Genomic DNA, 14,483 nt, shown 5'->3' on the forward strand with positions numbered 1-14,483 from the left:
ACTAAAATAAGTATAAAGTACTTACTACAACAGAATTATTCCTATACTATTTACAAGTTTCCTTTACCAACAATTTTCTCTGTTTTCTTTTTGAATATAAGGGTCCAAAAATTCTAGGCAAGGAGAACAGTCAGTGAAGGGTCATAGGTGAGAATGAGGTTGGCTTATTGGAGCAACCCAGAAAAGGCCATTATGGCTCTCGCTTAATTGGCACAAGGTGAAATCAAATGAGATGAGGTCTGAGAGACGGGCAGGAGCCAGATGATAAAGTGATTGTATAAGGATTTTGGATCTTATTCAAGGGCTATGGGAAGTCATTGGAATATTTTAAGCAAGGGAGGGACATCATATGATTTCTTTTGTAAGACACAATTTAGGCTATGTTATGGAGGCTGGAATGTAGGACAGATGAGAGTGGAAACAGGGAGGCTCTTGTACAGGGCTAGTAGAGTATTCAGTGAGAAATCATGGGGACTTGGATGTGGGTGGTACTGGTGAAGATGAGTCCTTAAATGAGAAGAGCAAAATTACAGCGATTTTATGCTTTAATAAATGATTACATAACAACTAATGTTTTAGTTTGGTATGCAAATTGTGGTAAGAATAACAATAACTTTTACTGATATGGTGTTTTACATGTTACAAATCATTTTTACATCTTTTTTTTTTAGAGAGGGAGAATGTGAGCAGGGAAGAGGGGTGGGGGTGGGAAAGAGAGAGAGAAAGAGAGAGAGAGAGAGAGAGAGAGAGAGAGAGAGAGAAACTTAAGCAGGCTCCATGCTCAGTGTGGAGCCTGACATAGGGCTCGATCTCATGGTCCTGTGATCATAACCTGAGCCAAAATCAAGAGTGGGATGCTCAACCGACTGAACCACCCAGGTGCCCCATCTTTACATCTTCTATTTTTCAAAAATTCAAACTGAGTATCCCTAGAATACTATAAGAAAAGGAAAGCAGGTATTATGTCATTAGTGAGCATGCTGAGGTTTACAGAAGTTAAGTAATTTATTATTGACAGTCACATTACCTAGGAAAGAGATAGCCCTCAACACTTTCTTCCAAATAAAGGGAAACAGTTGTAATACTTGAAAAATGACTATTATGGTTTGCTGTGAAAACCATGATTGAAAACTTAAGTTAAAATAACTCCTCTAGACTTCTGCATGCAATCTCATTTTTTTCTTTCAATACATATTTTTCTTTATATAATTTGTTTTTACCTTTGGTACCATAACATTTCTCTTCATATTGATTAAGAGAAGATTTCAAAATACAATGTAATGTTTGTTTATTCACCCACTGAAAAACTGTTTATATGCTAAGTGGCTGCTTACCTTATGCTGGCTATTGCAGAAAATCCAAGTATCCTTGTGGCAACCTCAGAATTCTAGCTACAGTGAACCGAAGTGAACAATGACCCCAGCTCTTGTGCTGTGAAATCCATCCCTGCATTGTACTGCATTCCTACAACTCAGTCAATGATTGAACAGAACACAGAGACTAACTCATGCTCTTTCCTGAGAACTGAAGACTTTGTAAAGGCTTTGCTGAAATTTACTTAGATGCAAGACATTCTAGGCAGGATGCTTACACTCAACCTTCCTTCCTCTCTCCTTCACCTGGAGGCAGGCTTACACTGTGGTCTTATGGCTCTCCCAGCCATATGCTCCACCTTCCTCCCTATTTTCTTTCACAGGTATTTCACCTAATAAAATTCTTGCATGTTTAATCCCATCTTGGCAACTTGTTAGTGGAAGACCTGGACTAAAACAATTGTGATGTCATGTTAAATGACACTTAAATGATCAATTACATGATATCCACATGGGTGCCTGAGAGGCTCAGTTGGTTAAGTGTCCAACTTTGGCTCAGGTAATGTCTCATGGCTTGTGGGTTTGAGCCTCACATCAGGCTCTGCATGGATTTGTGGTCGACTTGGGATTCTCTCTATCTCCCTCTCTCTCTGCCGCTCCCAACTTGCCCTCTCTCTCTCACTCAAATAAGTAAACTTTAAAAAAATGATACCCACAAAATCTAGAAAAAAATCTCAGTATGAGAGACATTTTATAAAATTTAAGAAACTTTTATAATGTGCTTTCATGTAATTAATGTCAATAGTTAAAGTTTGACATAGACTTTAGCAATATAACAGAGTTTCAAAATGTGGATTTTGGCTAAGATCTTAAGAGGAATTGAAATAAACTACAAAAATAAAATTTCCCCTTGCAGAATTATTCAAGTGCATGACAAGAATCTGCTTAGAGAACTTTTATACCCTTTTCCCTTAGTAAGAATACAAAAGGTAGGGATGTTGGAGGTTATAAAATTATTTCTTTGGATCATACTAATTGTGCGTTCAGAGTCTCACTGCTATCCCCAAGACCCAAGACAGGGGCTGAAAGAAACCCTGAGAATATTCAATATGTGTTCCCTGCAATTTCTTTTTCCTTTTGGAGGGGAAGGCACAGTGTGTAGTGTGCCAGCTCTGTTTGATATGTCTAAATAGTAACATCTGGGTTGTCTGCTGCTGAAAAATGAGCTAAAAGAGATGCAACTGTACCTTGACCAGCCTGCATTCCTGGTGTTTGTCAGGGAAAAGGAAATATAAGATTTTCCTGTGGGCCATTTAAGGGTCCCATATAGAATAAGGTAGTGTGAGGGCACTCTAAGGTCTATTCAGTAGGGACCCCTGAATAGGCAAAGAAGTCTCAGCAAAGAAATGTTACATAACTCAAGGGCTCCTACGAGTTGTGTAGGGAGTAAGTTATAACCAAAGATTCAAAAGAACCATAGCAGAAAGTTCCCCAATGATGGAAGCAAGTTTTGAAGAACCCATGACAGCACTCAAGAAAAAAGCCTAAAATATGTCCTCTAAAGAAGACGATTATAGCTGTACAAAATTACATTTATCCAAAAAAGTGAAATTGTTCATCATGAAATAGTGATATTTATCAATTTAATATTCACAATATTACTAAACAATGTGCCACACTCCAAAACACATCTGTCCTACTGATTAGGCTAGGGAAATAGTCAACATGTACTTTTAAGTTCCTTCATATGCAAAGTCTGAAGGTTACAGGACCTGCCTTCCGAGGGCTTACATTCAGGAAAGAAAAAACAGAAACAAACACATAAAAAATCCATTCTATCTTATGTCAATTGAGAAAAACTTTATAAAAGCTCAGAGACTCAGGAGAAGATAACCATTGGTCAACAGCCACAGAGGACTTGAATGACTTTTTAATATTTGAATAGAAGAAGAAATCATCTTTCTTTTTTCTTTAAAATTTTATTATGAAAATGTTCAAACTACAGAAAAGTTGAAAGAATTTTACAGTGAACGCTTATGTACATTTAAATTCTATAATCAGTGATTTGCTGAATTTACTCTATCACATGCCCATCTCAATGTACCCATCAATTCACCTCTTTATTTTTTTGATGCATTTCAGAGTGAGTTGCAAACATACATATTCTTCAATCCTAAATGTGTCACTACTCATATTATTAACTAGAATTCAATATTTGTTTGCTTTCATTCTGTAAAATTTACATGCAGTGAAATGCACTGATCTTAAGTATACCATGAAGAACAAATCATCTTAAGGAAGAAAAAGGGTAAAATTAAGGTATAGATGACATAAGCACAATAAGTCTAGTGATTAGATTGGTTTAATCAGGAAAGAGAGACTCTGTGAGAAAGAGTTGAAGATATTATTAAAAGTGGTGAATGCGAGGGGTGCCTGGGTGTTGCAGTAGGTTAAGGAACTCACTTTTGGTTTCAGCTCAGGTCATGATCTCATGGTTTTGTGAGTTCCACCCCACATCAGGCTCTACACACAGATGGAGTGTGGAGCCTGCTTTAGATTCTTTCTCTCCCCCTCACTGTCTGCCCCTCCCCCTCTCATGCACACACACTCTCTCTCTCAAAATAAATAAGTAAACTTTAAAAAAAATTAAAAAAATAAATGAAAATGGTGACTGGGAGATACATTATGATTAATAGCAAATTCCAAATTGAATTATCTAATTCCTCTGCTTAAAACCTCCACAGGTTCCCTGAGGTCTATATAATCACATTTAAATTCCTGGCCTAAAAGGCCTTTCCCATAGTCTCTCCAGCTACTTACACCACCTCATGATACATATGCTGAATCTTACTTAAGATTTAGCTGCTGAATCTTAAATATGCTTGGCACTCTTATGACCATGAATGTCCATGTGCTATCCTTCTGCCTAGAATAAAGATGAAGCTCCAATGTGAAGTCATTTTTCTTTTTAAAAATGGAGGAAACTACTGTTTATTAAGTAACATATTTAGTCCAAGAATCTTTGTTGCCTTATGTCAACATTCAGTCAGTCCTACTGGGTCTTTTAACATATACTCTGAACTAGAATTTAAGTTTTATAGGGCAAAGACCATTCACACACACACACACACACACACACACACACACACACACACACATATACATATATACATATATATATATATATATATACATATATACATATATATATGATTGTGTCATATATAATGATTGTGTCTAATAAATGTTTGTTGAGTGAATGAGATCAAAAAGAGGGCATACAAAGGACATTAGCAACAGCTCTCAGGATACATCTAGTCTAGACCATATACCTAAAAGCAATGCTTTCCTTGATGATACTTTTAGATAAATTTTAACTTTGAGGGTGAATTGGCAGAAGAGGAATGATAAGTTTTTTCAAACATGTGGGATACTATGGAAAAACTTGCAAATGAGTAAGCAGAACAGGATAAAAAGAGCAGCAGACTTAGCTGAAGTAAAAGTAGTAGATGAAGAAGTGGAGTAAGGTAACTGGCATATGAAAAGGAAGTTGGCTGAACATTTCTCTAGGAAAGCAGTCACTTCCTTCTGTAAGCATCTAATGACACCTCATTTCAGAAACAGTGGTGATTGGATATGAACCCAATTGCAAGTCATGTAAGAAAAAGGAGCATAGAGGGAACCGCAATTTAAAACTGAGTATGTCTTACAACAAAATGGCCAATGTAGGTACATCTCCAATAAAAAAAAACTTGGCAGTGAGTAATCACTGGGTTTTATATTTAAAGTATTTTAACAATGGATATTGTTAAACAATGTATGCCTACATAGTAATGACTAGAGTCTTGTTAAAAATCAATAAAGAAAATACAAAGCCAAGGAGTATATTATGGAATTCAAGTCATGTTAATTTCAACCAAGGCTGTATCATCCAAACATAGCCAGAATATGGATATTTTTGACCAGTTAAATTTAAATTCTGCAAAAGAATTATGTGAGACAGGATAAGAGTAAAATTAGTTTCTCAAACAGCAGAACTGTACTTTATGAAAATTTCCATTAGCCATGTTTATGAGAATTTTCCATTAACCTTGACATCAGTTACTTTAAAAACAAAACAAAACAAAACAAAACAAAAACTCCAAAGCTGAAAGAAGTATTTTCCAGTACTAGTTAGGTTCTTCTAACTGCTAAACCAAATCAAAATTGTGCATGTCAATTTATATTATTAAAAAGTCTATTTGAGTCTCACCTTGTCCACCCTACCAAAATGATTAACTAATTAACAAGTGTGAAATCACAGCCTGAAATGGAAGAGGGGAAGATGTAATTATATTGGAAAATTGACTGGTCTGCTTTATAGTCAACTAGCCCAATTGTGAAATAAAAGGTAAAAAAGATTGGGAGCAATTTAAATATCTTTAATAATGTACCTGGTTAAAAATATTATTTTGGCTACAATTAAAGGATTTATAGTTAATATTAGAAGTACTTGCATTAACCTATGCTTGGAAACATCTTAATCTATATTTTCTATTGAACAGACTAAGTCTGGCATATGTGGCATGGTGGAAAACAATGATTAGAACTTTGGAGAAAGATGTGGAATATTTTTCGTTAAATTCTAATTTGCAAGACTTAGCTTCAGTATTCAAAGTGTACACACAAATGGGCATATAGGAATACACACTTTCCTTTGTTGTTGAAAAGATCAGGGTTGCTTCATAGGAAAGCTTGCTAGATAGTTATAAAGTGAGCATTTGGTTGAAATCTCCCATAGGATGATTACATGTGAACTGTAAGCTTTTAATCAACCCATTCTTTATAATTTGAGGATGAGTCAATTTTAGCAATTTCAATACAATAAATCTAAATAACAAAGAACCTAATCAGGTGAAAACCAAACTATGAGTAGACAGAAATCACTTATGGTTTTAGCATGTTAAAAGTCTCCCAGATAAGAAGTTTACATTGAATTTGTTTAAATAATTATAACTCCTTAGTTAGTGCATAAATATATATCATGAGAACAATGCTGCACGATAAATAGAAATTAATTATGTACCAAATTTGAAGCTAGAACTATATCAAGGAAAATAATGCACCGGACAGCTGTTCATTTATTGTTTCATAGACTTTCATGATAATGTTATGTAGAAACTCAATAACAATAAAAGAAATCAGTTTGACTTAATGTTTAAAAAATTCAGATCTTTATTTCTAATAAGGCCTTTTAAAGTAAGTTAGAAGAATAAAGTGTAGTCTTTTGTTGTAATCCAAAGAGAATTACCCAAGCTCTAAAATATTATTACATAACATATTTGTGAAATTTTTCTTAACAGCTCTAAATATTATTTTTAGCATTTATAGTCCTGACAGTGTTATTCCTGAATCCTTGTCTGGTTGATAGGTGCTAGCAATTTGTGCAAATGTAGGCAACTTCCTCTCAATTAAGATAATGTGGATCGAAACAAGTTTCTTGAAATCCACATGGGAGAACAGACAACCTACATGGTAAAAAGTCTGCAAACCTTATTATAGAAAGGAAAACAGGACTATTTAGAAAGGAAAAAGAAAAGGCTTGTTGATAGGACATGAGAGCTGTCTCCAAGTAACTGAAGAGCTGTCATGTGGAATTGTGGTTCAAATTAGAATCCTATAATTATTCATTCATCTAACAAGTATGCATTGCATCCTTCCTATCTGCCAGACCTGGTTCTTGGCACTGGGCATACAGTAGTGAGCAAGAAAGACAACCTCCCTCTTCTTATTAATCTTACTTCATATGGCTAAAGCAGAAAAATAAACAAGTAAACAAAAACATGATCAAGAGAATGGTAATTCCACATCATGGTAAGCGCAGTGAAAGAAAAAAACAAAAACAGGGAAATGTGGCACAGGAAGAGAGTTTTGAGTGGTCAGTAAAGGCTTCTCTGATGAGGTAATTTCTCACCTGAGAACTGAATGAGAAGCAAGAGCTCTATGTACAAAGAGGGCAAAGCATTCTAGGCAGAGCAAACACTAGCAAAATGGCCTAAGAGAAGGAGAACCCTGCCATGTTGGAGGGCTAGAAAGAGGGACAGTGTGGCTGGAAAAAAACTGGCACAGGAGACTGGCTTTTGACAATGGATTAACAGTGGATTTCCAGAAGGTTTTATTTTATTTTTTTTCTTTGTCAAGCTTTTATTAAATTCTAGTTAGTTAACATACAGTGCAATATTTAGTGATTCATCACCTTCAGCCACCCAGGTGCCCGTCTCAGAAGATATTTAAATCAAAATTCTGTCTCCATGAAACTATACATAAAACCAAGACAGAAATAAAATCATAGGTGCTGCTCTGCTTGAGGCAGGGGATAGACAGCCCTCAGTGTTCCTGCTCAGCTGAACTCCAGGTCCCTGCCAAACACCAATGGAGTCAAACTGCCTTCAGTTTAGACATAAAATAATGAGATTCAGAGAGGATAAAGTAGAAAGTATGATATAGAGGAAAGCATCCGGATTTGTATCAAATAGACCTTGGTTCAATTCTGGTGCGGTGGATTTAAGTCTTGGATGGGAGGAACTATTTCCATGCTCCTAAATCCTGGTCTGGCCTTGTGACCTGCTCTAACCAACAGAATAAGGGTGGAAATGACACTGTGTAACATCTGAGCCTCAGAGTCACAATTTCCACTCTTGCATTTTTAGAATACAGCCACCTTGTGAACAAGCCAAGTACAGTCTTTTTGAAGATGAGACCATATGGAGACCCAGGCCCAGTTATGCCAGCTGAGGGCCCAAGCATGTGCATAAAGCCATCAAGGACCAGCAGCCACCAAGTCTGTCAACTAACTGAGAGAAAACTAACATGAGAGAAAACAACTCATGTCACATGGGCAGAGTCAAGCCCACCCAGCTGTGCCCTGACCAAATTGCCGAATTCTAGAACCAACAGCAGATTAGTTGTTTTAAGCTACTAAATTGTGAGGTGCTTTGATGTGCAGCAATAGATAAGTAATACAGAAATTGGTTATGTTTGCTAGCCATAACAGAATCTAAATGGTGTGGCATCGGCTTTCAAAATGAGAGGGGGGCAGAGACCTCTCTTGGAAAATTAACAGTAGGCTGCTAGCAAAAGCTGGAAAAACGGTGAACAAACTGCTAGTGGAGGCTTGAAGCGCAGTCTGAAAATTGTTAGTGGAGACTGGGAAAAGGGTGGCCTGTGTTATGTAGTGGCAGAACAACTGGCAAGAATGTCACTGGTGATAATTCAGAAGATAGAAATGTACATAATGCATGTGTAGATCTGACTAAAGAAATCGCTAGACAGAACACTCAAAGTGTCAGTTTCTACCCAAGAATAATAAGGTATTGTAAGAGAGAAAATAGCTAAATAAGGATATATGTAATTTGATAAGCAAATTTAGAGCAAAGCCAAGAATTGCTTGTGTTAGAAAATAAAACAATTCTGTGTACTTCGTCTACCCCAGAAGGAAAAGATTTTCAAAGTAAGAAATGACCTTAGGGTAAAGATCCCATCAAGAGTGTTGCTATGTGATACTTTGCTAAGATTTTACAAAGATTTAAAGCAGGTCCTAGTAGATTCTCTCAGGTAGACAATATTGATTCTAAGAATCTAAAGGATATTGTGCCACAGCAGGAAGATATGTCCCAAATAGAGAGAAATATGTCTCAAAAAGAATTATGAATGTGGGTTTAGGGCATGTAGTCGGCTCTTGATAGATTCAAAAAGTTTTTCACAAAGTTTTCTGATGACATCACTAAGAACTAGGACTAAAAGGGACAACTAAAATAAAGAGAACAGGGGTTCTTAACTTTCTGTGGGCAGAAACAGGTTGAAAAAGTTATTCAACTGCCAAGAATGGCCATCATTGGCCATTTCTAAACAAAACAAAACACAACTCAGAGGATAGAATCAAGAGCCCAAAGGACACATCCGGTAGCAGACAGGAACAATGGATTAGGAAACCATTACCAGGGAGAAGAACAGGGCCCTACTCTAGGAATATCCCCTATTCACAGAGCAAGAGACCCTGACAACACGTGACCAACTGAATTTTATAATTGCTGCAGACATGGGGTGCCTGGGTGGCTCAGTTGGTTAAGCGTCTGACTTCAGCTCAGGTCATGATCTTGCAGTTCTTGAGTTCGAGCCTGCATTGGGCTCTGTGCTGACAGCATGGAGTCTAGAGCCTGACTCAGATTCTCTCTCTCTCTCTCTCTCTCTCTTTCTCTCTCTCTCTCTCTCTCTCTCTCTCTCTGCCCCTCTCCTGCTTGTGCTCTCTCTCTCTCTCAAAAATAAACATTAAAAAAATGTTATAAAAAAATTGCTGCAGACAGTGATTTCTAAATCCCAGACATTTATTTTATTTGTAAATAAGAGTATCTATTAAGGTTCTCTTGACTGTATAATTTTATTTTGGGTGTATAGAGGATAGTCAACTTGTCTTTCTATTTCATAGTATCCTGGATAAAGCAAGCTGAACCCAACCAGCCTCATTTGCCTTTGAACTTAATATAGATCATAAGATCATAGACTTTGAGACTAATGCCATAACTGAATGACATTTTTTGGTATCTTGGAAAGGGGTGGATGCATTTTGCAGGTGGGAGGGATTTGAACTACTGGGACCAGAGGGCAAATAAGTACTGTTGGCAATGATGGCTGCCATCCACTTTCCATGCTATAAACATGGCCATTTGTGATTTGATTTTGCTGTTCTTCCCATAAATAAGCAGAAGGTATTTACCCACTTCTTGAATATAACATGTATAGCATATCTCGTAATTTGCTTTAACCAAGAAAGTATGGTGGAAGTGACAGCGTGTGACTTTTGAGGGTTTATTTCAACAGGCTTTGCAGCTTCCACACTTGCCCTCTTGGAGCACTGCCACCTTGCGAACAAGCCCAACCTAGCCTCCTTGATGAGCCACCATTAGGCAAGAGGGAGAATAAAGAGACAGAGAGAGAGTCTTAGCTGTCTCAGCAATTACGCAACTCCAGGTGAGGGTCCATATACACGAATGAGGCCCTCTTGCCAGTCCCCAGGCATCCCTCTAACTGACTGAAAATGCATAAATGAACCCTAAAGATACCTTGTGAAGCAGAAGAACTGCCTACATGAACTCAGCCAAATTGCCAATATACATGATTCTGAGCAAATAAATAACTGTTGTTCTAAGTCCTGGGCAACTGGTTTAACTTTCTCACTGAATTATTTCACATGAAAAAACTTAAAAAATACTGTCTATCTTATAGTCATATTATGACGATTCAAAGAATAACTTATGAAAAATATTTGGCAATGTCTATACTTTCAAAGCAGTCAATAAATGGTAGTTAATTATGTGTATGATAAATTCTAACAAAACAATGTACAATGTTCAACAATTTGTGCAGGTAGTGATTTAGAAGGAGCTTTGGACAGAGACTGGAGTCTCCCAGGCCAAATTTGTTTTCCCTAGATGTCACTGCCTGTCCATACTTATTAGCCTTTCTCTAGGGTATTTATTTACTGGGGAAAAACCCCCACCATATTTAAAAATCAACAATTCATTTATGTTAGTAAGTTAGACTAATTTATTCCAAGATATCTCTGAAGGCAGAACTATAAAACATGGATGGAACTTACGAGAAAGGCCAATTTGGGGTCAATAAAAGGAAGATATTTCTTTTTTTTTTTTTTTTTTTACTGTTTATTTATTTTGAGGGAGAGAGAGACAGAGTGCCAGCAGGGGAGGGGCAGAGACAGAGGGAGACACAGAATCTGAAGCAGGCTCCAAGCTCCAAGCTGTCAGCACAGAGCCCGACGTGGGGCTTAAGTCCACGGAACCGCGAGATCGTGAGCTAAGCTGAAGTCAGATGTTTAACCAACTGAGCCACCCAGGTGCCTCAAAAGGAAGATATTTCTAAAATAGGTTTTTTCATAGCTATAAAAGGCTGCATTGACTTAAAGATCTAGCATATTCCTTGTCACTAAAAGCACTCAGAAACAAGTTACATTTATTCTGTTATAGCTATTGACACATGAGCTTAGATAGCTGGTCAGATGATTTTTATTTCCTTTCCTAAAATTGTACAATACATATTATTTTTTCTCAAAAATTCTCAATATTTTAAAGACTCTTAGGTCTTAAAACACTACCCATGCATTAAAAAACCCCACTGACATTTTCATTTTTAGACATGTATATATGCACTACAGAAAGCAACATGGGATATGAAAATTTTAAATTGGCCTTTTCTCCTTTGATTGAGATCAATACTCAGAACAGTCAATTTTTTTATGTGGTAACTGTCTGTTCATATGGCTGAAAAAAAAAGAAAATATGCTTTTGCCAAAAATCTATTTATTCATTTATTGATTCATTTATCCAACAAATATTTATGAAACATTTATCAAACTCTTCCTGTACACTAAGCATTGTGTTATGTGGTATAAGTTTGTATTTTATGGAAAAAAGCTACTATCAACATTTGATTCCAAATAAATAATGAAGAATCTTAACTATTTCTCAGTTTTTGGTTTTTGGTATTTTTTGTTGACTCATTATGTGTGCATGTATTTATCTCATCATCTGATACTTATTAAAACAAAGCATATGCATTCAAGACATTTTCTCACTAAAATTCCATCACAAGTTTATTCTAATATCTATGCTACATAGTTTATAAATTAAGTGAACTTTTGCTTAGGTTTGAATTCTATTTGGAATAGTAATAAACACTTCTGGGTTTATTTATCTATGTAGTGAGAAAGATACATGCAGCATGCACTTACAGATTACATATTTGTAGTATATAATATGTGTATGTCTGATAAAATAAAATTTATGATATGATTCTCCCAAATATTTTTATCTATTTTATCTGTTATCAGTATAATGTGGACACGAGTCAGGAGGTTCTTTTATGTGAAGTCTAAACAATTTTTAATATTACCAGTTAAACAGAGCATTTCTCTGGTTTGTCATGATAGTTTAGCTTTAATTGAGCTTGACATCGATTTCTCTTCCACCTTTGTTTAGTTAAACAGGAACACAATATATATTTATTTATGAAAAGAATTTATAATTGTATTTTAAATATTTTATGATGATATTTTAAATATCAACTTTATAAAACATAAACAGAATCTCAAGAAAGGCAATCTACATATTTTGGGACGTTCTAGAAAGGCTGATTTGGGAAGGAAGAACGTAGTTAATAAAAGCCATCTTTCATGTTATTTAACACAAAAGCAAACACAGATCTTTTTATATTTGACATTAAAAATCTGATCATTTGCCTCCCTAAAGAAACCACGTACAGCTTTTATACAGACTGCACAGTAAAGAATAATAATATTTCTGTTTACTGAGATATCAACTGGCATTTCACTGTAAGTCAATGGTCTATCGTTGCTACAGCGTATTAGACCTCAATCTGGCATCTACAAATGTCAAGAGTATAAAAAAGGTATAGGATGAAAATCAAAAGCATGTTCCAAACTCCCAAAAAAAATAAAAAAAAAGGGAAACAAAGTTCACCTAAACATATTTGCTGCAGAAATCAGTGCAATATTCAGCTGTCAATCTACAAAAACAACGAGGGAGCCACCCTGTCAGTAGGACAGGATAATAAAATTTCCAGCAGATGTTCAGGCAGGGCTCTAATTTTTACTGAACTCCCTTGGTAAGCATTTAATTTCTTTATCATATGCAGGCTCGGCAAATTGTACTTCATCAAAACTGTATTGTGAAATATTAATATTTCATATGATAACAAAACTCCATAGAATAACCTTTGTCATATTAAGAGCATCCAAATTTTAAATGTCAAGATTCTGAATTTTAATACATTTTAAGTAGATTCTTGAAATGGCATAATAAATTATAATAAGGCTAATCTAAACTGGTATGCTATAATGTCACACAAATGTATAGTCATATAATATTTTAATAGATTTCTTTAGTAAGAAACTGTGGGAAAAACATGTTTATACCAACTGAGTTGTGTGCTACAACATTTCATCAATAAAAAAGCACAGATGTTCATAAGACAATTTTACATTCACAATAGGTATAATCACTAATTAGGGACAATATAAGAAAATTAAGAAAAACCCTACATCTCTATGAAGCAAACTGACTACTTCAGAAAACCATGTATGGCCATTATATAAGCCCACAGTGGCATCATTATTTATGTCATTATAATCAGCAAAAATACATCTGAAATAGCCTTTGCACAAATATTGTGTTGTACCCGCCATTAAAGTAAGTAACAGAGAGCTTCCTAAAACCTCCAACATTATGTTTTATATGCCAAATTTAATTTGCATTTGTTCCTTACTCTCGCTTTGAACCAGCATCACAGACTTGTGAATTGATAGATTAAATTCAAATTGGAGGTTTAGAAGGAAGTTAGCTTCCACATTTATTTCTGCTGCTGATCCTAATAAAGGCAACTGCTCCTAGGTTACCGAAAGAGACAGCATCACAAATCAATGCATGTCACCAACAGAGTAAAGACAGATGTCTCTGATTAATCAGAATTCAATTTTTTTGCAAGCAAACAGCAAATTCAAAGCAAACATTTTTTTCTACAATTCTTCGCCTGTACATGATTAGCCATCTATTGCTGTTTACATATAAAAATTTTAAAACAGTGTAACTAATGTAGTCATTAAATGGTATCAGAGACTCAGTTTTCCTCAGTGGATTAAACATTTGACTACAGCTTTTGAGTTATTCTTAAAGGATGAATTGAAACAAAGACGAATATACTATCAATATTCTACAAAGCCGTAAACAATTGATTAATGATATTCTAAAGCTGAATCCAGTAAGTTGTTTATTCTTATACTTTGTTTAACCAAAGTATTTCTATGTATTCAACCAATTTATTTGAAAAAGAATCTTCCTTTAGTTATTTAAACATAAAAACATTTATAATATTTTTTATGCCCTGGTTTTTCTAACTTTTGAGGAATCTCTAGATTTTCTTCATCACACCTACACATAGCATCTTGTAAAGCTGTCAGAATAAGACAGCTGTAATGTTTTAGCCATACTAATGCTAGCTATTGATCCTAGTAAGAGGAGAAAGAAGGAAAGAATGTGCTTAATGGGGCATATTTGTTCTCTATTATTTTCTTTGCCTACGGATAAGGCTGATTTAAATAAT

General features: G+C 35.4%; 1 protein-coding gene across 2 annotated transcripts in view; it reads right to left on the reverse strand.

Moving 5' to 3' along the window:
- DPYD (dihydropyrimidine dehydrogenase) overlaps positions 1-14,483 on the reverse strand; it is an 878,551-nt gene that overhangs the window by 383,286 nt on the left and 480,782 nt on the right. The window lies entirely within an intron of this gene.

The sequence above is a fragment of the Puma concolor genome, chromosome C1, assembly GCF_028749965.1.
Source record: "Puma concolor isolate L17-30 chromosome C1, mPumCon1.1.hap2, whole genome shotgun sequence".
Lineage (NCBI taxonomy): Eukaryota > Metazoa > Chordata > Mammalia > Carnivora > Felidae > Puma > Puma concolor.